Genomic DNA, 24,797 nt, shown 5'->3' with positions numbered 1-24,797 from the left:
AATTTCCAATTTAATAAAATTAATTTCAGATCAATCGCCCCAAACAAGAAACAATTTCTTGAAGCAAAACTGTAATCTACGCAATACCCGGATAGAACAACTTCTACCAAATTGCGTAGGTTTAGATCTGATCTTTTGGTTCAAGATTCTAACCTATGGCTCTGATACCACTGAAAGGAATGGCAAGATCCATCATATGGACGCCAAAACTATTGCGGAATGGGTGGGTGAATTTCAAAAATTTTCTACCTTCCTTCCAACTGGGAATCGCATTCCCTGATTTTAGAATCAAAATTCAAGGATCCTACTTGAACCAAATCAGACCGGATTTGAACCAAAAGAGAAGGGAGCAATTATACCTGATCCAGAGAAGTAATATCTCCCAATGTTGGTGTTCATGCCCAAAGAAGATCCTAAGATCAGCTCCCATTGAAGATGACACAGTGATAATGGAGCTGAACCAGTAGTGTTCATCCCACGAACCAAGTTCTTCTGAAGAACTCGATGGAAGATTGTGAGCACCACATGAACAATCAAGAGCCTTTCTTGATCTTCTCTAACTGAGAACTCGAATTGGTAGAAAAGGTGGTGGCGGTTGCTGGAGGAGAATGCTAGAGAAGAAGGTGGCGAACTACTATTTTCTTCTCTAGGGTTATCTGAGATCCTATCTCAAGAATGCAGGGTGGTCTGCTGAAAACACCTAGGGTTCGAATTCAAGTAATTCGAAATTAGGGTTTTCCTCCTCTTTCTTAGTGATTAAGAAAAACTTCCTAATCACATTAGGAGTTGCCCTTATCCAAATCAGTATTTGGATTAGGACTCCTCTTAATCTTATCTCCAGATTAGATAAGCTTTTGGGCTTAACCTAATCTCAGATCCGCTCCTTTAAGTGACTGATCAAATCAGCCCAGATCGAAATGGGCTTTAGGCGCAATATGTATTAAGTGCTTAATAGACTTCCAACCTGCCACCTAGTTGGGCTTCTTTGTATGGCGTGGGACCCAAGCATTGATCTACAAATCAGCCACATGGGTTCGACCCAACCTCTGTTACAAGGCCTAGCTGAATTCACTGGAAAGCCCAGTGAACCCCCTAAGCCCATCACATGGACCCTATGGGCCCAACACTTACACTAATTGGTCGCTGGACCAAGCCATCTTATAAAAACATAGGGACTGTGGGTAGATGCAAGATTAGCCCATCATGTATTATCCTAAATGGCCTTACACTTAACCTCTCAGCCCATAATGATCAATCACTACCCGACAAGAGAGGACCTCTCCCTCGGCTACAAGGAATAGTACTGCACTCTCTACTCACATGGATCCCGGGAATTAAAACCATTTGCAAACATTTTGAAACCATATGTAAGTATATATCATATATATAAATTTTGCAAAACAAAATTCCAACTATTGAAATTAACTGCTGGCAGTTTGGTTTCCATCAAAGAGAGTGCATCTCCGATCATTACCTTTGTCTGACAAAGCGGCTGATCCCGTCACTATGATCACCCACTCAGATGAATTCTTAGACTGTCCCAACATACCTAGGTTTTGACACCTAGTGATTGGCATATCAAAGACAACCCAATCCGACACCTAGTGTAGTACCATAATCGGGTCTAGGGGTCAGGTATAACTTTCCAGTTTTGCCCATCAATCTTCAAGGTCCAGGGCAATACTGGAAATTTGGTCTGGTTCAAGGGTTCAAGTAATCCTACACTGCGTGTGCCTTGGGTCTCACCCTGGCAGCTGAAACAAACCACCCCAACAGTTGGCAGCACACCAGTGTCAGCCTTGGCAGGATAAATCTCCCCAGACTTATCCAACGACTGTGAACATTTAAAACCAATACAAGTCTCATTAAGTGTCCAGTTTTAAGGTCTTACACAGAAGCATACCACACAACATGAATCAAACATGTACTTTATTTATTTACATTAAATATCAAAAGTACATCAAAACCGATTGAAGCTAAGGGCATACAAAACTGTCTAACAATAAATGGTAAAAGAAACAAAAAAAGTAGGTAATTAAGGTCTTGTTCATTTACATTGAAATCTAACATTTGAATGACTCAAAAACTGTAATAATTACCTTTAGAGGTGTATTGAAGTTGGTGAATTTTTCTTAGTTTGAAGTCTGAATATAGAGAATGTTATTCTAAAATCTAAATGTTGGGTTCTAAAAGATGATAGTTGACCATTTTAACCTTGGATATAAGAAAGTTTGTTTAATTATTTAGTAAACTAATTAAAAATTAGTAAAATGAATATAAAATAATTTATAAATAATGAAATCGATGAAACTTATAAATAATTAAATATTTTAAAGAATTGATCAAATGAGTTATTATCAATTAATTATTTAACTAATTATTCATAGTTTTTAATCATTATCTAATAATAATAATAATAATAATAATAATAATAATAATAATAATAAATAACAGCTAATGATTTTAAAATAATTATTATTCATTATTTTAAAAGTAATTATTAATTAATTACGTAAAATAATAACTAATTAGTTAATTAATATTTAACAATTATGTATTTCATAATTAATTATTAAATAAGTTAATGAATAATAAAATAATTAAATAGACCAATAAATAATATATAGATAATTAATAAAATAATGATGTTTCTAAATATTGCCTTATTATTATCATAACATACATAAACGGAGAAATCTTCTAGGAATAATTTTTGAAAAACAAAAGGTAGAGTCATCATAAAAAGAAGAAAGGATGGATTAGATGCATGTTAAGATTGAAGTGTGTAAAAATGGAACCGAGTGCATGAATACTTTTATGCATTCAACGTTAAGAGGCAAAAAACGACCCCTAAAATGCCACACCTATATGGTGTTGTAGCATGTTTAATTATAAAAATAAACAGAAATAATACTGAATACGTAAAACGTACAAGGTCAAGTGAAGGACCAAGGCATTGTTTGCTAGCAATTATCATATTTAATATTTATGTACCAGTTAATGACCCTACGGACAGGGCAATCAAACATGTCAATGTTGTAAAATTTGATCGAACCTAAACCAAAGGAGCACCAAAAGGTCCTAGAAAATCACTTTTATTAGTTAATATAGTTGTTAGGCTGTTCAAACCTTGAAAATCATCATTTAAATGCAAAGGAGCACCAAAAGGTCACTAAATTAATCAACGATTCAGTTGTGTTTAAAAAACCAAAAAGACAAATGTCACCGGTTAAATCATCAAGAGTCTAGTCTAAGTTTTGCAACACCAAGGCCATGTTTGGAAGTACTTAAGTTAAAAAAAAATAAGTGCTTATTCAAATAAGCACTTATTTGCATTTGACACCCAACTTTTTCAAGTGCTTATTTTTTATTTTATATTGAGCATTTGTAACTATTCTGTCTTCATTTTGTTTCAAATTTTAAAAAATATACTCTTTGAAAGCACTTTTATGAAAGTATTTTTATAAAAAACACTTAATAAAAGTACTTTTATGAAGCATTTTTAATAAAGTACTTTTACAAAAAAACTTATAAAAGTACTTTCAAAAAATCACTTTTATGAAAGTACTTTATAAAGTGCTTTCATAAAAGTACTTTCGTAAAAGTGCTTTCCCAAAAGTGCTTTTGTAAAATACTTTTATAAAAGTGCTTTCATTAAAGTACTTTTGTAAAAGTGCTTTCGTAAATGTACTTTCATAAAAGTGCTTTCATAAAAATACTTTGATAAAAGTGCTTTCATAAAAGTGCTTTTGTAAAAGTACTATAAAAGTTTTTTCATAAAAGTACTTCTGTAAAAGTGCTTTTATAAAAATACTTTCATAAAAGTACTTATATATATAATTCAATTAGGGATAATTTTATAAGCGGTATTTTAAATTTAAACTCGGGATAATTTTGGAAAAAAAATTGAATAAATACTTATTGTATAAGCACTTAAAAAAACTGAAAATTTGGGCTTAAAAAAATAAGCCATTGTTTTTAAAATAAACACTTATTTCGGGCTTATTTTCCAAATAGCAATAGGTGCTTAATGGCCCAAATAAGCACTCCCAAACATGGCCCAACTCATGCTATCTCCTCATTAACTTTTATAATACTCCATAGTTTTTATGGTATAATAATTGCAAGTAAGAGATTCAAACCCAAATCTTTGGGTTGAAAGGTAACAAATTCATCACCACACCATGCTTTAATTATTTGTCGTAAATATATTGGTTTTACATTTTAACATTTAGACATGTTCTTTTCTTTTTGCATGTCCCTTACAATATTTAGAAAAACAGTTGATTATTAAAATTTAGAAATTTCTAAATATTAACAATAATTATATTGGTTCCCTAAGAATTAAGATGTATACATATTTCCAAGTGTGTCCTGGAAGTTCATATTTGACATAAACTATTAAAGTATGTGTTTCTTATGTACACATACCTTATTTATAATCATCTAACACTCAGATTTAAGGTTATTGATATAATTTTTCTAGTAATTATTTGAGTTTTCTTAGTGCATTCATGTGTGTTTTAATTTTTCCATTAATGGCCATACATATCCAAAGTGTATCCAAATACATCTTTTTAAAGTTGCCTTTTTGACATTCTTGACACTTATTCATAATTTGGACCTTGATTCTAAGGTTGTATTAGGTTTCATTTAGATTCATCACATTGAATTAAGTCTAGGGTATTTGAGATACCCTTGCCTTAGGTTAGGCTTGGGTTGACCTCAACCTGACCCAACCTCAGCCTTAAGTTGCATTGCTAAATGGATTTAAAGTGGGATTTGATGCCTAGTCTCACTACGAATTACATTTAATTTTCCATAGCTCTACCCCTTGCTTTAATCAAGAATGGATGTATCTTAATCTAGCTTGATCCTAGATTTTTTTGGGTCAAGGAACTTGGACTAAATTGCTTTCAATATTGTAAACCAGTAACATATATGAGTTGTATTTTATTTTCTCACAAAATAATAAGCCATGCGCAAATGGTCATCCAAAAACAGAAATAAGTTATCTAAAACCTCCTTTATGGAGAATGTTTAAAATTTCCATTGAGTTTTAGATACTTTCAAAAAATCAATGGAAGGATGTTTTATGAATCAATTATGTGTAAGATCAAGGAACTAAGGGTTTGTTTGGTTTGCAATTAGAATCAGAATCGAAATCTGTTGGAATTGAAATCAGAGTGGTTTATTCCCGTAATTTGTTAGGCTTAGGCAGGAATTGGAATGGAATTTCATTCCCAAAAGAGGGGGAGGAAATGACCATTCCCTTAAAAGGGGAAATGCCATTCCGCTAGAAATGGGAATGGGTTTCTGATTTCATCCAACCAAACAACTAAAATCAGAATGACCCATTCTGTGATTCCGAATCTGATTCCTTATCCTTATTCCCATGAACCAAATGGGTCCTAACATCATTTGATGTTTTTTTTTACCACCAATTTATTCAGTCATATATTTTACTACGATACGGAAGAAATGACGCATACTGCTCTGACTGGCAGCTATGGTAAAATCTAGGAATTGACATCTATGATGATGACCATCCATTCAATACACCAAGAATTACCATTAATATGCCCTTATGTTCATGCATTTTATTTAGCTCAAGTTGATTCTTTTAACTATTTATAAAGAATCTTTAGTCAAAGGCATCTATATGACCATATAGAGTAAAAAGGGAGGCCAAGGGCCTATTCATTTGCTATGACGTCACATCTAATAGTGCAGTAATTATATTAAGAAGTATATTGGTATTGATGAATTTTTCTTTCCTCTGAACTCTAAATGCATAGTAGGGGTGCTCATGGTTCGGCATAGCAAATTTTTGAAACTAAACCGGTCCTAACGATTTTTTGTATTTCTTCGAATTAGTACCACTAGTTAATCGGTTGATCGGTTTGGTTCTTCAATTTTTTGGTTTTTATATTTATAACATATATTATAAATATATAATATATTATATATTACAAATATATAATTATAAATATAACATACGTATATATTTATATATATAATGCATCTATATTTATATATAATATATAGATAATATGTGACATATGTTAAAAACTATTATATACATATAAATATATACCGATCAGTTTGGTTAACCACATTTTTCTTCTTCTTTTTTTGGTTTTTTATGAGCACCCTTGTGAGCGTCGGAAAATGGCTCACTTGGGACTAGAAATGGTCAAATGGAGTCACCACACATCAAGCTATGAAAATGGAAGTGATGGGACCTCCAAAAATGACATAAAAAATGTTTTGGTTTGATAGTGACTCAAAAACCCAAGGCACTGACTACACCAATCCGGGTAAGACTCGGATGGGAGAGGGAAGGAATTAGCCACCCCTCTCTCGGGTCCAATAGATGGGGCCCACATGATATCCCAAACAAGTATAGGTACCAAATACGTAGTTAAACAAGAATGACAATAATAAGAAAGCAAACTTAAGAATAAATTGTAGTGATACAGTGGACCAGACCTGATATATTTATGTGTGGTCCCATAAGTTCAGTCCTTTGTTGCTTATTTTTTGCTTTATGCTTGCTTTCTTGTACTGTTATAGGTAGCAGGGCATTTTTGTCCTTTTACCTAATGTTATGTTAAACACATATTAAATAATATTGCTTAGGGCGGCGACAATGTAACATTTTCACCCATTCCTCTCTTATTCTTCTTCTATTTTCTTCTCTCTTCTTCTTCTCTTAGATTTCTAGGTTACTTTTCAACCTAAAAGTTCTACTAAAAGCAGTAACTTCAAGTTGGTATCAGAGCAGGTTTAGTTCTACACATGAATCTCATGTGAGCTCTTCCCAGCTAGCTACATGAGATTTTAATAGGGTTGGAGATTTAATTCTGTTCATGGCCTGATTCTTGGAGATTGGTGGAGTTCGAAGCTTGCCCAGGACACTTCTGTTCTTGGAGATTGCCCAACAATCAGGAAGAATTAGAGAAAACTTATTTTGATGTGAGATTTAGGTTTTAAATCTCAGATTGAAGGTGCCGCCCAAAAGTTTCTAGGTAGTCTTTTCAACTCTCCTAAACTTTGTAACAAGAAGTAGGGTTTTTTGAAATCTCTATGAGGTGTGGCTACCTTTTTCTTTTCTTTTCCTTTTTCTTTTTTTGAAATCTACTAGACTGGGTAGTCTTTTCACTTTTGTTCTTAGTCTTTTTTATTCGAAAGGGGAACCGAGTTTGTTCCTTTTCTTCTCTGTGTTGAACTTAGCATAGAGTTCTTTGGGGGTGAAGAGAAACCTACTGGAGAAGGTGCTAAAAGGGCTGCTACTATGATTGATAACAACTCATTTCATATTGCCACAATCAAGTTTGATGGTTCTAACTATTTGGAGTGGGACCAATTTGCCATGGTGGCAATTGGAGGAAGGGAAAAGTTAGGCTATGTGACGGGAGACACTAAGGAACCAACCAATGATAACCCTTCATATACAAAATGGATTCAAGAAAATTATCTTGTGATGACATGGTTGTGCAACTCGATGCAGCCCCATATTAGCAGAAATTACCTTTGGGCAAAGACAACCAAGGATATTTGACATAATATGAAAGAGACTTACTCACAACCACTTGATGTGGTTAGGGCTTATGAGTTGAAAACTGAAGTAAACAATCTGAAGCAGGGGGGAGAAACCTATATCAATTTGTTTATCTACTCTAAAATCCTTATGGCACGAGATAGATCATTTTGAAACAATTGAGTGGAAGAGTAATAAGGACGCAACAACTTATAATAAATTGGTTAAGAGAAATAGAGTTCTTGAGTTTCTTGTGGGTCTGAATTCTGATTTTGACATTGTTAGACATCAGCTTCATACTAGGGAAAATGTTACCTTATCTCAAGCCTACTCCCTAGTACATAATGAAGAGAGCAGGAAGAAGGTTATGCTACAAAATTCTCAAATGGAGGTGGCATTAGTAGCTGCAAGACACAAGTATAGTGGTGAGAGGGAGAAAGAGATGAAGAATGAAGGAAAGAAAGGTGTGTTTTGTGAATATTGCAAAAAACCTAGGCATACAAAAGACACTTGTTGGAAGCTTAATCCCAATCTTGTACCAAAAAGACTCAAGAATAAGAAGGGAAATGCAAATGCAGCTATTACATCAAATGGAGTTTACTTCTTTAGAGGCCTTAACTGCAATCAGGGCAGCTTTGACTCAGTTGGAGAATGAAACTAGGCTTACAAGATCATCTCATCCTATCTCTGCTATCACTACACTTCCATCCTCCACATCAGCCTTTGCCCACTCAAGTACAAGAGCCACTACTTTTCATGCCTCTCTCCAAGTAACACTAACCCTACTTGGATTATAAACTCTGGTGCATCAAATCATATGACAAGCTTGTCTTCATTATTCACTTCATACAATTTATCTTTAGGTAGAGATAAAGTATCTGATGGAGCGCGATCCGGCTGGTCTTAGCTGTCCGCTGCCTTGCTTTCGAATGAGGTAGCGGGGATCCTGAAATGGGAGAGATGGGAAAGCTCCAGGGGGAACCCGGTGTAGAGGCTCCGAAGCTCAAGTTAGAATCTTTCAAAAGCAAGGTAATACCAGATAGCGCAAAGTTTTTGCATACCTCTCTTATCGGGGGGGCAGGGGGCTCTTATAGTCGCTTCGCGTACTCGCCCTGAGGCCCTTGTCAGATCGGGTATGATTACTCTGGCGCTTGTCAACTCGGCTGTCGTCCCTTCTGCTGAGACAGAACCGTCACTGCCTAACCGTCCAACTGGAGATGGCGGCGTCAGTGGCGGTGGCAGATGGCCGTTTAGAGTGCTGTTGCCAAATGTCAGATCCCAAGTCAGTCAGGCGTGGCGCCCTCGGGCACGGAATTCCCTGGTGCCAGGCATGGTACGACTTGTTTGGCTTTGGTGCCTAGAAGATGATGTGAAGTGCTGAGCGAGGCGGTCTTGAGCTCGGAGGTATCCCGAACTGTAACAAGGTGGGTCAGTTCGGCGAAGTCTGTCCCGAGCTGTTACAAGGTGGCAGTTCGGCGAAGTCTACCCCGAGCTATTACAAGGTGGTAATTCGGCGAAGTCTATCCCGAGCTGTTACAAGGCGGTCAGTTCGGCGAAGTCTACCCTGAGCTGTTACAAGGCGGTCAGTTCGGCGAAGTCTACCCCGAGCTGTTACAAGGCGGTCAGTTCGACGAAGTCTACCCCGAGCTGTTACAAGGTGGCAGTTCGGTGAAGTCTACCCCGAGCTGTTACAAGATGGTAGTTCGGCGAAGTCTACCCCGAGCTGTTACAAGATGGTAGTTCGGTGAAGTCTATCCCGAGTTGTTACAAGGCGCAGTTGGGCGAAGTCTACCCCGAGCTGTTACAAGGTGGGTTAGTTCGGCGGAGTGTGCCCTTGTTGCCGCCTAGGCTTGACCCCTTTTTCCGAGCTGTCGTTTCTACCACGTGTCTCATAATAAAGAGGTCGGGCCAAATTTTCCTTCATCAATATCCCCCCACTCCTTGCGCCGAGGGCCTTGCCATGGTGCGGGGAGTTTTCACGAGGTGGTTGTAGATTTGTCCCGTCCTTCAAACCTTCACTGTACGAGACGCTTTTGCTAGGGTTTTTTCGGTTTTCGAGAAGGTTGGAAACGTGCCTTACTCAAAAACGCTGGTGGTTGTGACCGTGCGTTTTAAATTTCAAACCAACTCGCGCCGCTGGGACGTGACAGCGGGTCATTTCAAAAAGGCGCGCCACTGCTGTACGTATGCCATCGACTGTCAGGGAGACGTGCGGCACGTCAGATTCGAAAAGACGCGTGTCGAAGCGACGTCGGTTTCAAAAAGACGTGCTGACATTTCACTTTTTTCGGAAAGACGTGCGCCAATCACGTCTCGACTTTAAGGGTTGCGCGGTTGGTAAGAACGTGGGCCGTCGGATCGTCTTCAGTCTGCACGGTCGATTCTTGGTTACTGTAGCTATAAATAGTGGGGGACCCCGGTTGGTTTGTCACTTCTACGGTTGTCTATCGAGTTCGCGTCCAACCTTCCAACTCGCGTCTGTCTCTTCCAGCTCGCGTCAAGGCTGGTTATACAGTCTTCACGGTTCTTTAGCTTGTTCTTCAAACTTTCCGGTGAGTACTTTCTTGAACCTATCTTTTCCCCAATGTCTAGCTTTGATAGCTCAGACAATTCTTCGAGTAGGGCCGACGTAGGTTCCACCAACCGAGCCGTGTCCCCAGACTGCCTCAGTGACCCCGAGGTGGAGCTTGAAGACCATGAACTAGTGGGCCGAGTTGCTTCGGGCAGTTTGGCATCTACCTCCCACCGAGGTCGGATGCTAGACAGGTTTGGTCCTTCGACCATGACGCCTGAGGGGCTTCAATCCATACTTCTGTCCAACAATCTTCCTGGGGGGTACACCTATTTCATTCCTTCGGGTAGCTTTCCTTGGGAACACGGTCCCGACAAGATCGTGATTTTTCAAGAGCAGCTCGCCGTAGGGTGCGGCTTCCTTTCCATTCCCTCCTCGTCGAAGTCATAAACCACTTCGGTGTCACCATTGGCCAGCTTCATCCGAACTCTATTCGGAACCTGGTGGGGACGATATCCCTTTTTTGCGAGCAGAATTTCCCCTTAGACTTAGAGATATTCTCCTCTATCTTGATGCTCAAGAGACAGGCGGGTCCTCTTCCTGGGGGGAGACGGGCGTATTACCTTACTCCTCGCCAGGGCTTTAAGCTTCTGCATGATCTCCCTAGCAAGGTCCCGGTGTGGAAGCAGGACTATTTCGGCGTGCGAAGTGCACAAGGATGGCCTTTTCAGACCGGGTGGGGTGAGGCCGCTCCCGACTCGGGCGTATCTCTTGATAAAGAGACGGTGAAGGGTCTCCGGCAATGGGCACGGCAAGGCTTAAAGTGCCACCACTACTTAACGGAGGCTAACCTTTTTGCAGCCGGCCTGAGTTCGGGTAGGTTTCTGCCTATGCGGTTTCTTGCTTGCTCTGTTCCTTCATTTCTTCTGATGTCGAACTCGTTCTGTAGGTGTGATGGATGCGGAGAGAACTCGCGGCGGGCATTTGTTCCAAGGTATGAAGAGGAGGAAGCGGGTCGCCAAGCGAACTCATACCGAACTGCCCCTGGATGAGGAGCCCCAAGCCCCAGACCATACGACAGAGGATCTGCCCAGGGAGCCCGAAGTGACTCCACCGGTGCATGAGACTGCCGGGGCGCCTTTCGCTGAAACCACTCATACGGGCGCTCCTGCGTACTCAAGTGCTCCTCACTCCGGGTCTGCTCATACGCGGGCTGGGCCCTCAGGCTCGGGAGCTCAAGGGGAGTTTAGGAGCGTTTTTATGCCGAACTACGCTCTTCAAAAGAGTAGGGATGCTACTTTCCCCGAGGAGGTCGCGGCGTGGACCGATCTTCCCTTGAATCAGGTCGCTTGCCGCGCCGTAACACATGCCATGGTGGTAAGTGAGATTCCGTCTTCCTTTTTTATTCTGTTGCTTCTGCTGCTATTTGCTCACTTGTTTCTTTTGGTAGGTGAATTCTTCAATTCATGCCTTGGCTGCCCAAGTGGAGAGGAGCTCGCGATAGGTGCGAGCTGCTGAGGTTGCTGCTCATGCGGCTGAAGAAGCCTTCCGTGCTGCAGAGGCAAATACCCGGGCTGCTGAGGCGGCTGCTTACGCTACTGAAAAGGCTGCTCACGTCGCGATGGCCAGACAGGCGAGGTCTCAGCGTGACGCCGAGGCCATGGGGGTAGTTGTCAAGCACATGGCGGACCTGAAGTTGGATTTGCAGCATCAAGTCGAGTATCTTCAGGAGGACATTAGGGAGAGAACACAGATTTTCTCCCAAGGCATTGAAGATGCCAAAAGGAAGGCAGTTGAAGACTATATTGCCTCCCCGCGTTTTGACGATCTGATGGTGGACTCTTACAGGAGGGGGTTCAAGTTGAGCCGGTGGATGATCCGGAATACATACCCCGACCTCGATGTAAGTGCCATAACCACTTCGCGCATAACTCAGGAGATGGCCAATACTGCCGATGGCGAGCCGGACTCTGAAGGAGAGGCAGGGCCTTCGGGTGTTGTTGAAGTGCCTTCCGATGGCGAAGAAGTTGCTCCGGGCATGTAATTTTTTTTTTTTTGCCAATGTACTGTTTCTTGCAATGGAGTGTCTTTTTCCCCTTGCTCATCTTCCCCGAGCTGTTTCTTTGCCGGGTTTTTAGATTTCCGTGGTCTATTATGCCGCAAACTGATTTTTTGCCGAGCTGATAATGTGTTGAATTTCCTCGGCTTGCCTTGTGGCACGGCCTGACTTTGTCCACTTCGCTAGGTGGTTTATAGGTAGTATCGCCTCAAGTTCACGATGTTCCACGTTCGGGGTACTCGTTTGCCTTCCAAGGTTTCGAGTTCATATGCACCCCCGAGCGCTGTTTTTACTTTATAGGGACCTTCCCAATTAGGTCCAAGCTTGCCGACGCCGGGTTCGGGCACCATAATTTTTCGGAGGACCAGTTCCCCAACTCGGAAGCTTCGTCGCTTTACTCTGCTATTGTAGTAGCGGGCTACCTGCTGCTGGTATGCCGCTGTTCAGATGTGCGTGAGGTCCCTTACCTCGTCCAGTAGGTCGAGGTTGGTGCGTAACTCGTCTCCGTTCGTCCGATCGTCGTATGTTTCTAATCGCAACGTTGGTATTTCGATTTTCGCCGGGATCACCGCTTCAGTGCCGTAGGTGAGGTTGAAGGGGGTTTCTCCCGTGGCTGCTTTTTTGGTCGTTCGGTGAGCCCATAAGACACTTGGTAGCTCTTTGGCTCACAATCCCTTAGCTCGATCCAGACGTGCTTTCAGTCCGCGTAGGATGGCTCTGTTCATTACTTCCGTCTGACCGTTTGCCTGTGGGTGCACGACTGACGTGAAATTTTGCCGAATCCTCATGTCCTGGCACCACTCTTGGAACTTGATATCCTCGAACTGTTTGCTGTTGTCGGAAATTAGAACCCGAGGTAATCCGAAGCGACATACTATGTTCTTCCAAAAGAAGTTCTGTATGTTTCGGGCTGTAACAGTTGCCAGAGGTTCGACTTCTATCCATTTCGTAAAATAATCTACCGCAACAACTAAGAATTTTCGCCCGCCTGCTGCTGGTGGGAATGGCCCGAGGAGGTCGATGCCCCATTGTGCAAAGGGCCACGGGCTGGCGAGGTATTTGAGGTCGGAGGCAGGTTGATGGTGGATGTTAGCGTGCTTCTGACACTTGTCGCATTTTCTGACGAGCTCGACAGCTTCTGCCTTCATCGTTGGCCAATAGTATCCTTGTCGAAGTGCCTTTTGGGCGAGTACTCTGCCCCCCAAGTGTCCGCCGCACAGGCCTTCATGAGTGTCGCGGAGTACAAACTCGGCTTCGGTAGGTCGCAGGCACCGCAAATAGGGGAGCATGTACGACCGTCAGTATAACCGTTCGTCTATTATGGCGTATTTGGCTGCCTGGCGCTGCACCCTTTTGGCGGCATTGCGTTCTACAGGGAGGGTTCCGTCTATCAGGAAGCTCGCGATTGGATCGATCCAGCTCGGCTCTGCTTCTAAGATGGGAGCGACCTCCTCTGTCACCCCGAGAATACTAGGCCGAGGTAAGTCCTCTATGTACACAGTTCTCATATTGTTGTGTCTCATGCTGGCTAACCGGGACAGGGCGTCGGCCTCAGTGTTTTCGGACCTCGAGATTTGCCTGATGATGTGTGACCGGAAGTTGAGCAGGGCTTCTTTTACTTTGGCCAAATATGCGATCATGGAGAGATCGCGTGCTTCGTACTCGCCGGTACCTTGGTTTACCACGAGCTGAGAATCGCTGCAGATGACCAAGTGTTTTGCCTTTAACTTTCGCGCTAGGTCCAGCCCGACGATTAGTGCTTCGTACTCTGCCTCGTTGTTGGATGCCGCGAACTCAAAGCGTAGCGCGTACTCTACTTTTGTGCCGCTCGGGCCGCACAAGACTATTCCAGCTCCGCTGCCCTGCCGGTTCGAGGAACCATCCACGTGAAGGATCCAGGGCTCCTCATCCCAATTCGCTCTTCGCCTGATCAGGAGAGATGCCACACTGGATGCTACTTCACGGGGTTCGAACTCTATGGGCTCAGGAGCTTCGGGTTCACCGCAAATGGGGACCTCGGGCTCGACCTGCGGGGCTTCATGGCTGAAAGTGCACTCGGCGATAAAATCTGCTAGAGCTTGGGCCTTGATAGCGGTTCTCGGTTTGTACTGGAGATCGTACTCGCTGAGTTCGATGGCCCATTTCGTCAGTCAACCGGAGACTTCGGGTTTGAGTAAAACTTGTCTGAGAGGCTTGTCAGTTAGGACGATGACTGTATGAGCCTGGAAGTACGGGTGGAGTTTCCGAGCTGCTATTACTAGGGCGTATGCTAGTTTTTCTATCTCCGGGTACCTTGCCTCTGCTCCCTGCAAAATCTTACTAACATAATATATGGGTCGTTGGACCCGGTCTGTTTCCTTTATCAGTACCGAACTGACCGCCTCGTCGCTCGCCGAGAGGTACAGTTGTAAGACCTCGCCCACCTCGGGCCGGGCTAAGGTTGGTATACTAGCGAGGTATCTTTTTAGTTCGTCGAACGCGAACTGGCAGTCCTGGGTCCATTCGAACCCTTTGCCTTTGACTGCCTTGAAGAAGGGTAGGCAGCGGTCTGCTGACTTGGATAAGAAGCGGCTTAGAGCGGCTATGCGGCCGTTTAGCCTCTGGACTTCTTTTACTTTCCGAGGTGGTTTCATATCTAGAATGGCTTTTACTTTGTCCGGGTTGGCCTCAATACCGCGCCGATTGACAATGTAGCCTAGGAACTTGCCCGAGGTGACGCCGAAGACACACTTGTTGGGATTCAACTTCATGCTAAAGTGTCGCAGGATTTGGAAAACAGAATCTAAGTCTTGTATTAACTCTTGTGAAAACTGAGTTTTGACGACCACGTCGTCTACATAGCACTCTATCTTCGTACCAATCAGGGGCCAAAACAGCTTATTTACAAGTCTTTGGAAAGTTGCCCCGGCGTTTTTTAGTCCGAAGGGCATGACTTTGTAGCAATACAGGCCGAACTCGGTAATGAAGCTGGTTTTTTCCTCGTCGGATGGGTCCATCCTAACTTGGTTGTAGCCCGAGTAGGCGTCCAGGAAGCTTAGCAACTTGTTTCCCGAGGTCGCGTCCACTAGGCGGTCAATTCTGGGGAGGGGGAAGCAGTCTTTCGGGCAAGCTCGGTTCAGGTCAGTATAGTCGACGCACATGCGCCACTTGCCGTTTGCCTTTTTTACCAACACCGGGTTGGCCACCCAGCTCGGGTAGTGGACTTCCCTTATGAAGTTTGCTGCGAGGAGCTTCTCAACCTCCTCGTCGACCGCTCTCCAGCGTTCTGGGGCTAAGTTGCGTTTCTTCTGTCTAACGGGTCTGACTACAGGGTCAGTATTAAGCTTGTGAGTTATCAGTCCGGGGCTAATGCCGGGCATGTCGGCCGCGGACCAGGCAAAAATATCTAAATTTTGGAGTAAAAAACTTACCAGTTCGGCTCGTAGGGGATCTTCGATGGAAGCTCCGATGCTTAGTGTGCGAGCTGGGTCCGTAGCTGAAGCCTGGATTGCGACTGTTTCCTCCGTGGGCGAAGCTCGCTCCTCACCTTGCTCCACCGGCCGCTCCAGCTCGAGGTCGTCAGCCGTCTTGGTTTTTCCCTTTAGGGCGGCAACGTAGCACTTGCGGGACTCGAGCTGGTCGCCCCGCGCTACCCCTATACCGAAGTCCGTAGGGAACTTCATGGCCAAATAGTAGGTGGAGACCGCCGCCTGTAGGACATGCGTGATCAGATGCCCTATTATGGCATTGTATGGGGAGGGGGTCGCGACTACCAGGAAATCATGGTTGAGTCTGACCACACAAGGCCATGTGCCGACTTCCACAGGGATAGTTATTTTCCCAAGGGGCCTAACTTCCTCTCCGCTGAAACCTACTAGGGGAGTGTTCGCGGGCTTCAGCTCGCTCCTCTTTAACTGCAGCTGGTCAAATGCCGATTTGAAGAGGATGTCCGCTGAGCTGCCCGAATCTACGAGCACGCGCCTGACCTCAAAATCGCTAATCCTTAGCTTAATGACAAGCGCGTCATCATGGGGGTAGTGGACTCCTCGCGCGTCGTCCTCAGTGAAAAAGATTGGCTCTTCGGTCTTTGGCCTCTTTGGGGGGTTCCTTTCTTCGAGGGCCACTTCGCGAAATGAAGTCCGGGCTGCTGCCGAGGTACACCCCGCTACTACGGATCCTCCCACTATTACATGGATGGTTCCCCGAACTGGCCTCTCTTCCGGAGGCTGCTTCTGCAATGGTTCGGCAGGTCTGTTGCTAGACTCGGGTGCGTCCTTTTCTTGCTCCCCTTGCCGACCTGCTTTATTGTTATTGTGCTGTACAAAATTTCTCAAGTATCCGCGACGGATGAGTCCCTCTATCTCGTCGCGGAGGTTATTACACTGTTCGGTGCTATGACCATGGTCTCGATGGAAACTACAATACAAATTCTTGTTTCTATCGTTCGGATTTCCCTTCAAGTGAGGTGGCCACTTAACGTATGGAGCGTCTTTGATCGTCATTAAGATCTATGTTCGCCTCGTGTTCAACGGCGTGTAGTCCGTCCGAACTGCTAAGGGGGCCCGGAAGGACTGGTTCGGCTTCGGCTCCCGGGTCGGGTTTTTTCTACTCACCGGGTTGGAGAGCTCGCCTTCTCTCTTTCTTTTCTCGTTCCCGCCTTCGGTTCGTTGGTTGATCTCTTCCTCAGTCCTCATGAACTTATCCGCAAGTTTGAGGAATTTGGCCACGGTCGCGGGCTGGTTGGCCACCATGTGCCATTTGAACTCTTTGTGCGTCACCCCTCTTTTGGCTGCCGCGAGCTGCACAGCGGGGTCCAACCGTGGTATTTGCAAGCATGCCTCGTTGAACCGCTTGATGTAGCCCCGAATAGACTCTCCTTCTCTTTGGACCACTCCGAAGATGCTTTCCTCTGTTCTGGGGCACCGTCGGCTGGTGACGAAGTGTGTGGTGAAGACTTGCACGAACTGGGCCCAGCACTTTATCGACCCGGGGGCCAGGTTCCAGTACCAAGTGCGGGCTACCCCCCTGAGGGTGCTGGTAAAGGCCACGCACATGCACGATTCGCTAGCCCTGGCGAGGTGCATTTGCGACTGAAAGGCGTCAACGTGGTCGTTGGGGTCGAAGGACCCGTCGTACTTGTCCAGAGGTGGGAGTTTGAAGTCTCTGGGTAAGGGGACCGCCAGGAGTTCCGATGCGAGGGGGGAAGGAACGGAGAGAGCCGGGGTAGCCCCTACCTCGTCCGAGCTTGTGGCTTTGCCTCTGACTTTCGACAAGGCGCGGGTGGTGGTCTGGCGGCTTCGCCGGCGCCTTCGCCGTTGAGCGGGCCTTGTGCTGGCGCTGCTGGCCTCCGTGTTACCGACCTCGATGGGCCCGGAGTGCTGGTAGTCCGCCGCCAGGGTGCTGAATCGATTTTCGGTGAGCGGGAGCTCGGGCTTGGAGCGCCGGGGTGCCGACCTCGCGGGCGAGGTTCCCGACCCACCCGCGGGTTGCGAGGCGGGGATGACATTTCTCTCTCTTCGGCCTGGGGACGAGGCCTGGCTGTTGGGGTGGTTTTGGGGCCGGGAGGCCTTCGCCTGGCGGGGGCGCCCATCCTGCGGGGAGGCCTTGACCGGCCTCGGAGCGGGGTGGCGAGGTGGAAGTAGCGGTTGGTTCAGTGGCAGTTGGCGGAACTGCTGTTGGTAGTGATACTGGGAGATGTTGTGCAGCACTTGGTGCTGGTGAAGCTGGTGTTGCTGGAACTGTTGCATTTGGGCTTGCATTGCCCGCATGCACTGCACTAGGTCCTCCAACCGGTCTCGGCTAGCTGCCAGGGGGACGACAGTTGGTTCAGTGAAAGTTGTCTCAATGGGGAGATGAAAGGGGACGTTTGTGGTAGGAGGGTTTACGGGTGCCACTGCTTGTGGCGTGTTCAGGATGGGGATCCCATCCGCCGAAAGGGGGATGGTGAACTGTCCAACACACACTACGGGGACCTGAAGTTGCTCCCCGGTGGCATTTGTCTCCGTGCCGCGTCCGGTGTTGCTGGAGGAGGCCATGAGTATTGGGATTTTTAAAGAAGAAAGGGGGTATCGAAGTTTGGAGGGAGGCTTTTTGAAGCGGTTCCCACAGACGGCGCCAATTGATAAAGCGCGATCCGGCTGGTCTTAGCTGTCCGCTGCCTTGCTTTCGAATGAGGTAGCGGGGATCTTGAAACGGGAGAGATGGGAAAGCTCCGGGGGGAACCCGGTGTAGAGGCTTCGAAGCTCAAGTTAGAATCTTTCAATAGCAAGGTAATACCAGATAGCGCAAAGTTTTTGCATACCTCTCTTATCGGGGGGCAGGGGGCTCTTATAGTCACTTCGCGTACTCGCCCCGAGTTCCTTGTCAGATCGGGTATGATTACTCTGGCGCTTGTCAACTCGGCTGTCGTCCCTTCTGCTGAGACAGAACCGTCACTGCCTAACCGTCCAACTGGAGATGGCGGCGTCAGTGGCGGTGGCAGGTGGCCGTTTAGAGTGCTGCTACCAAACGTCAGATCCCAAGTCAGTCAGGCGTGGCGCCCTCGGGCACGGAATTCCCTGGTGCCAGGCATGGTACGACTTGTTTGGCTTTGGTGCCTAGAAGATGATGTGAAGTGCTGAGTGAGGCGGTCTTGAGATCGGAGGTATCCCGAACTGTAACAAGGTGGGTCAGTTCAGCGAAGTCTGTCCCGAGCTGTTACAAGGTGGCAGTTCGGCGAAGTCTACCCCGAGCTGTTACAAGGTGGTAATTCGGCGAAGTCTATCCCGAGCTGTTACAAGGCGGTCAGTTCGGCGAAGTCTACCCCGAGCTGTTACAAGGCGGTCAGTTCAGCGAAGTTTACCCCGAGCTGTTACAAGGCGGTCAGTTTGGCGAAGTCTACCCCGAGCTGTTACAAGGCGGTCAGTTTGGCGAAGTCTACCCCGGGCTGTTACAAGGTGGCAGTTCGGCGAAGTCTACCCCGAGCTGTTACAAGATGGTAGTTCGGCGAAGTCTACCCTGAGCTGTTACAAGATGGTAGTTCGGCGAAGTCTATCCCGAGCTGTTACAAGGTGGGTTAGTTCGGCGGAGTGTGCCCTTGTTGCCGCCTAGGGTTGACCCCTTTTGCCGAGCTGTCGTTTCTACCACGTGTCTCATAATAAAGAGGTCAGGCCAAATTTTCCTTCATCAGTATCCATTGTTGATGTCTCCCTTGTTCCCATTTTGGCAAGGGAAACATCAAAGTCTCTAATGCCATTACCTTGTCCTCAGTTTTGCATGTACCTAAGCTTAGAACTAATTTACTTTTAGTTAGTAGTCTTACAAGAATCCAAAATTGCTCAATAACCTTCTTTCTTGACCATTGTATTTTTCAAGATCTGGTGACAAGGAAGGTGATTGGGACTATCCATGAGATGAATGGAATCTATTTGTTCAAGCATCCACCTAGAAGTGATAAAGGAGTAGCGAAGTCTTTTGTTTCTCAGTTATTGAGTTAGATTATGCTTTGGCATACTCGTTTTGGTCATTTATCTTTTGGGTCTTTAAAAAACTTGTTTCCTGTTTTATTTAAGTTGGTTCAAATGTCCTTTTTGAAGTTTGAAAGTTGTGAGCTTGCAAAATATTGTAGATCCTCATATTTTTTGAGTAATAAAAGAAGCAATACTCCTTTTGAAATTGTGCATACTGATGTGTAGGGGCCATATCATATTCCTACTATGGGGAGTATAAGTATTTCTTACTATTTGTTGATTATTACTTCCGTTTCTCATGGGTTTATCTTATGTGTTCTCGAGATGATGTTTTCACCTTAACTCGTGCTTTTCATCAAACGGTTCTCACTCAATTTGAAGTTAGAACCAAAATTTTCATCTTTGAAAATGCCAAAGAATATTTCACTACACACTTGAATTCGTATTTTCTTATGGGGTTGTTCATTAGAGTACTTGTCCCCATACACCTCAACGAAATGGGGTAGCTGAGAGAAAAAATAGGCATATCCTGGAAGTTGCAAGAATTATTATGCTGATTTCTGATGTTCCCATTTGTTTTGGGGGGATGCTATTAATACCGTTGTGTATCTCATCAACCAAATCGCTTCCCGTGTTTTGGATAAAGCTCTTTTTTCATTATTGCATCCTGAGAAAGATTTGTACACCATCCCTCTTAAATTTTTTGGGTGCACTTGGTTTGTTCAAGTTTTAGGATCTCATTGTTCTAAGTTTGATCCTAAAGTTGCTAAATTTTTATTCCTTAATTATGCACATAATCAAAAGGGATATTGCTGCTATGAATATAGTTTTGGCTCTCGCTTTGTGTCCATTGATGTTATATTTTTTGAGGATATCCCTTATTATCCAAGTGTTTCTTCTTAGGGAGAGAATAGTGAGAAGGATAGTCATTGTCCTAAAGTTCCTTTACTTATTCCTATTCTTGAAGGAGAGCTGTGTAATGAAGGTGCTTATCAAAGGTGAAGGGAGTTGAGAGTTTACCATAGGAAATGGAGGCAAGTTGATTTCGGTGCTCATAATTAGTCCAACAGTTCCTCTCTCTTCTGTAGTTCTAGATTCAGTTACTTCTCCCTCCTTGCCTATTGATACATCACTCTCACCTTCTAATCCCCTACCCCTCCTGATGATCTTGATCTTTCCATTGCAGTCCGCAAGGAAAAGCATCGATGCACTTCATCTACTACCCATTGCATATCTTAGTTTATAACCTATGGTTGTCTTTCACCATCCTATAGGTCCTACTTGGCTTCTATCTTTGCTATATCTATTCCTAGGTCTATCCAGGAAACTCTTGTAGTACCTGAGTGGAAGAATGCAATGGAGGAATAGATAGGTGCTCTCATTAAAAAGAAGACCTAGGAGCTAATTGACAAGCTAGAAGGGAAGGATCCAGTTGGGTGCAGATGGGTGTTCGTTGTGAAGCATAATGCAGATGGCTCAGTTGAAAGTTACAAAGCTTGGCTGATTGTAAATGGGTATACTCAAACTTATGGCATTGACTACCTAGAAACATTTGCACCTGTTGCCAAGATGAATACCATTAGAGTTCTGCTATTCCTTGCAGCAAATTTTTCATGGCCTATGTTCCAACTAGATGTCAAGAATGCTTTCCTTAATGGCAATTTGCAGGAGGAGGTATATATGGAGTTACCTCATAGGTTTTATGATGAAGCTATAAGGAAGAAAGTTTGCAAATTGCAAAAAGGCTCTATATGGTTTAAAGCAATCTCCAAGAGCTTAGTTTGATAGATTTAGATTGGCTCTTGAAAGGTTTGGTTATGTACAGGCCCACTTCGATCACACTCTCTTCATTGAGAGAAATGATGTTTCTCTCACCCTTCTTGTAGTGTATGTTGATGACATTGTTGTGATGCTGATGAGATTGATTCTTTCAAACAATTGCTTAATGAGGAAAATGAAGTGAAAGATCTTGGTGACATGCAATATTTCTTGGGAATTGAAGTGGCCCTCTCTAGACATGGTATCTTCATTTCACAAAGGAAATATGTCCTTGACCTTCTTGGGGATACTAGAAACTAGAGGTTAAACCAGTAGACACACCTATTGAATTGAATCATAAGATAAATGCCGAAGGGGGTGAGCCTCTTGAAGACAAAGCCATGTACCAACGACTAGTCAGAAAGCTACTTTGTTTATGTCTTACTCATCCTAACATCTCCTATGCTATTAGTGTTGTCATCCAATAGATGCATTCTCGTAGAACCCCTCATCTATTGGCTTTGGAAAGAATCCTTGCTTACTTTGAGAAATGTCCAGGTCATAGAATACTCTTTAAAAATAATGATCATATGAAAATCGAGGTGTATATTGATGCTGATTGGGCAAGATGTGTTGATGAAAGAAGATTGACTTCATAGTACTATGCATTTGTTGGAGATAACTTAGTGTCATGGCGTGGCAAGAAGCAAAATATTGTTGTCCGTTCAAGTGTTGAGGCAGAATATAAGTCCATGACTCATGGTGTGGCTGAAGTGTTATGGCTGAGATGCCTTCTTGAGGAATTAGGAATTGAATATGAGAAACCATTGTGGTTGTATTGTGATAACCAAGTTGCTATAAATATTGTTCACAACCCCATCCAACATGGCAGAGCTAAACAAATTAAGGTTGACCATCACTTCATCGAGAGAAAGTTGCTTCTCAAGATGTTTGCTTGCCCTATGTTGCCTTTGATATGCAACTTGCAGATCTCTTCACCAAAGCAGCCACCCAAGTCAAATTGGAATAAGATTTGTGCAAGTTGGGAATGATGAATATCTATTCCCAACTTGAGGGGAGTATAGTGACGTAGTGGACCTGACTTGATATATTTATGTGTGGTCCCATAAGTTCAGTCTTTTGTTGCTTATTTTTGCTTTATTCTTGCTTTCTTGTACTGTTATAGGTAGCAGGGCATTTTTGTCCTTTTACCTAATGTTATGTTAAGCACATATAAATAATACTACTTAAGGCGGTAGTAATGTAACATTTTCCCCCATTCCTCCCTTGTTCTTCTATTTTCTTCTCTCTTCTTCTTCTCTTCAATTTTTGTGTTACTTTTCAACCTAAAAGTTCTGCGAACAGTAGTAACTTCAAGTTAAATCAACACAGAAGAAAACCAATTTTTATTCACTTATTTTTCAATTTTATTTATTTATTTATTCCATTATTATTATTCCTAATTATTGTTTTTGTTATTTATCTTTTATTTATTTATTTTGTTCCTTTTTTAATTAATTAGTTATTGTTATGTTTCTTATTTTATTTTATTTTATTAGTATATATTTCTATAATAAATTTATTATTTTTATTAACTTTTTGTTATTTTCTTATGAAACCCTACTAACATATTTATTCACCAATTACTTACTAGCTTACTCTCCTCAACAACTTTCCTAACTTGCCAACAGATGCAACCTAACTGTTGGAAAGGTTTAGAATCCATCATATGGATGTTCAAACCATGCTAGATGGCTGGGTGAAATTTCAAAAAATTTGTAACCCTTATGGCAATTGATTTCTTGATGAATGTAAAAACTGGATTGATCTTGCATTGAACTAGACTAGATTTGAAATTCCAACTAGATCCCAAGGTAGAGGTTCACATCCAAATCAGTCATAAAATCAGCCTCCACTGAAGATGGCGAAGTGTGTAGGTTTAGTTAGTTCAACAACACAGTTTTTAGCAAATCTGTGATTTAACTTGCTTGAATCGAATGAGGTAAGTGAGCCTAATTTTATTTTGAGTTTTTCTTACAAAAATAAAGAAGAAAATTGATCTAAATTAGTTCTTGAAAGCCTAGGTTGTGATAGGATTTCTTGGAAGACAAAAGATAAGAAGAGAGAACAAAATAGAGTGGTGTTTTAGTCTAGTTCACCATCTTCTTCTTTTATCTCCTTATAGAGTACTCTCCTAATCATATTAAGAGATTATCCAAGTTTAATTTGGATCTGGAATCTATTAAGAGATAAGCCTTATCCTCTTAAGAACATGGTTGCTCCATACCCATTTCCAAACCTAGATTTGACTAGAGTTGTCATGTGACAACATATGTAATCTTATTAATTGTGGGCCTTAGGCCCATTTACTTCAAAGGATCATGACCCAAGATGTTGCATAGCCAACTTAGGCCTGATTTGTATGGTGTGAGACCCATAATGACCTAACATAAGTCCACATGGGTTAGGTCCAACCTTTATGAAAAGGCTTGATCGAATTCATTGCTAAACACAGTGGACCCCTGAGCACGTCACTATGGGCTTAATATGGACCCAACATTTACACCTAAATGATCATTGAATTCAACCATCCTATAAAGACCTAAGGATAATGGACTTAAGATAAATCCCATCAGGTAATCAACCCTGTAATGGTCTGTTACACTTAGCCTCTAGGCCCATAATGATTAAACACTACCCGACAGGGAAAGACCTCTCCCTTGGCTGCAAGGTGCAGTGTCATACTCTCTATTCAAATGGATCCTAAGAATTAAAACATTTTGCAAATATTTTTCATAAAACATTAATATATATATATATATATATATTATCATAAATATAGTTGAAATTCATTACCAATAGTAGGTTTCCATCAGAGAGAGTGTAAACCTATCAATCACTTTGTCCAAAAAAGGGGCCTATTTATCATTATGATCACCCACTCAAGTGAATTCCTAGACTACCCCAACATACCTAGGTTTTGACCCATGATGGATTTTACTAATTGGCATATCAAAGGCAACTCAATCTAACACCTAGTGCAATATCATAATCAAGTCTGGGTTATGTGTAACTTTCTAATTTTATCCATCAATTTCTAAGGTTCAAGGCATAACTAGAAAATGGTTTGGGTTTAGTGTTTCATCCAAACACACATTTCATGTGCTTTGGGTCTAACCTAACAGCTGAGACAAGCTGCCCCAACTTCTTTGGTGCACATCAGTGTCAAGTTTGTTTAGATAAACTCCCCAAGTCTATCCAATGAAGTAACGATTGAAAACATTCTAAGCTAACACGAGTCTCATCAGTGTCCAATATTAACATGAAACAATAATCTACTTTTATTCATTTACAAATAAATGCTTATGTACATCATTTTGATCGGAGCTAAGGGCATACACTGTCTAACAGTTCCCACTTCCACTTAGGTCCAATTGAGTATAAGCCTCAATCCCATACTATCCATGTGTTTCTCAAACAGTTTTTGTGTCAATGGCT

This window comes from Nelumbo lutea, chromosome 1, assembly GCF_056320005.1.
Source record: "Nelumbo lutea isolate HS-2025 chromosome 1, American lotus-T2T, whole genome shotgun sequence".
In the NCBI taxonomy this organism is placed as follows: domain Eukaryota; kingdom Viridiplantae; phylum Streptophyta; class Magnoliopsida; order Proteales; family Nelumbonaceae; genus Nelumbo; species Nelumbo lutea.
Note: the sequence above shows the minus strand (reverse complement) of the source record.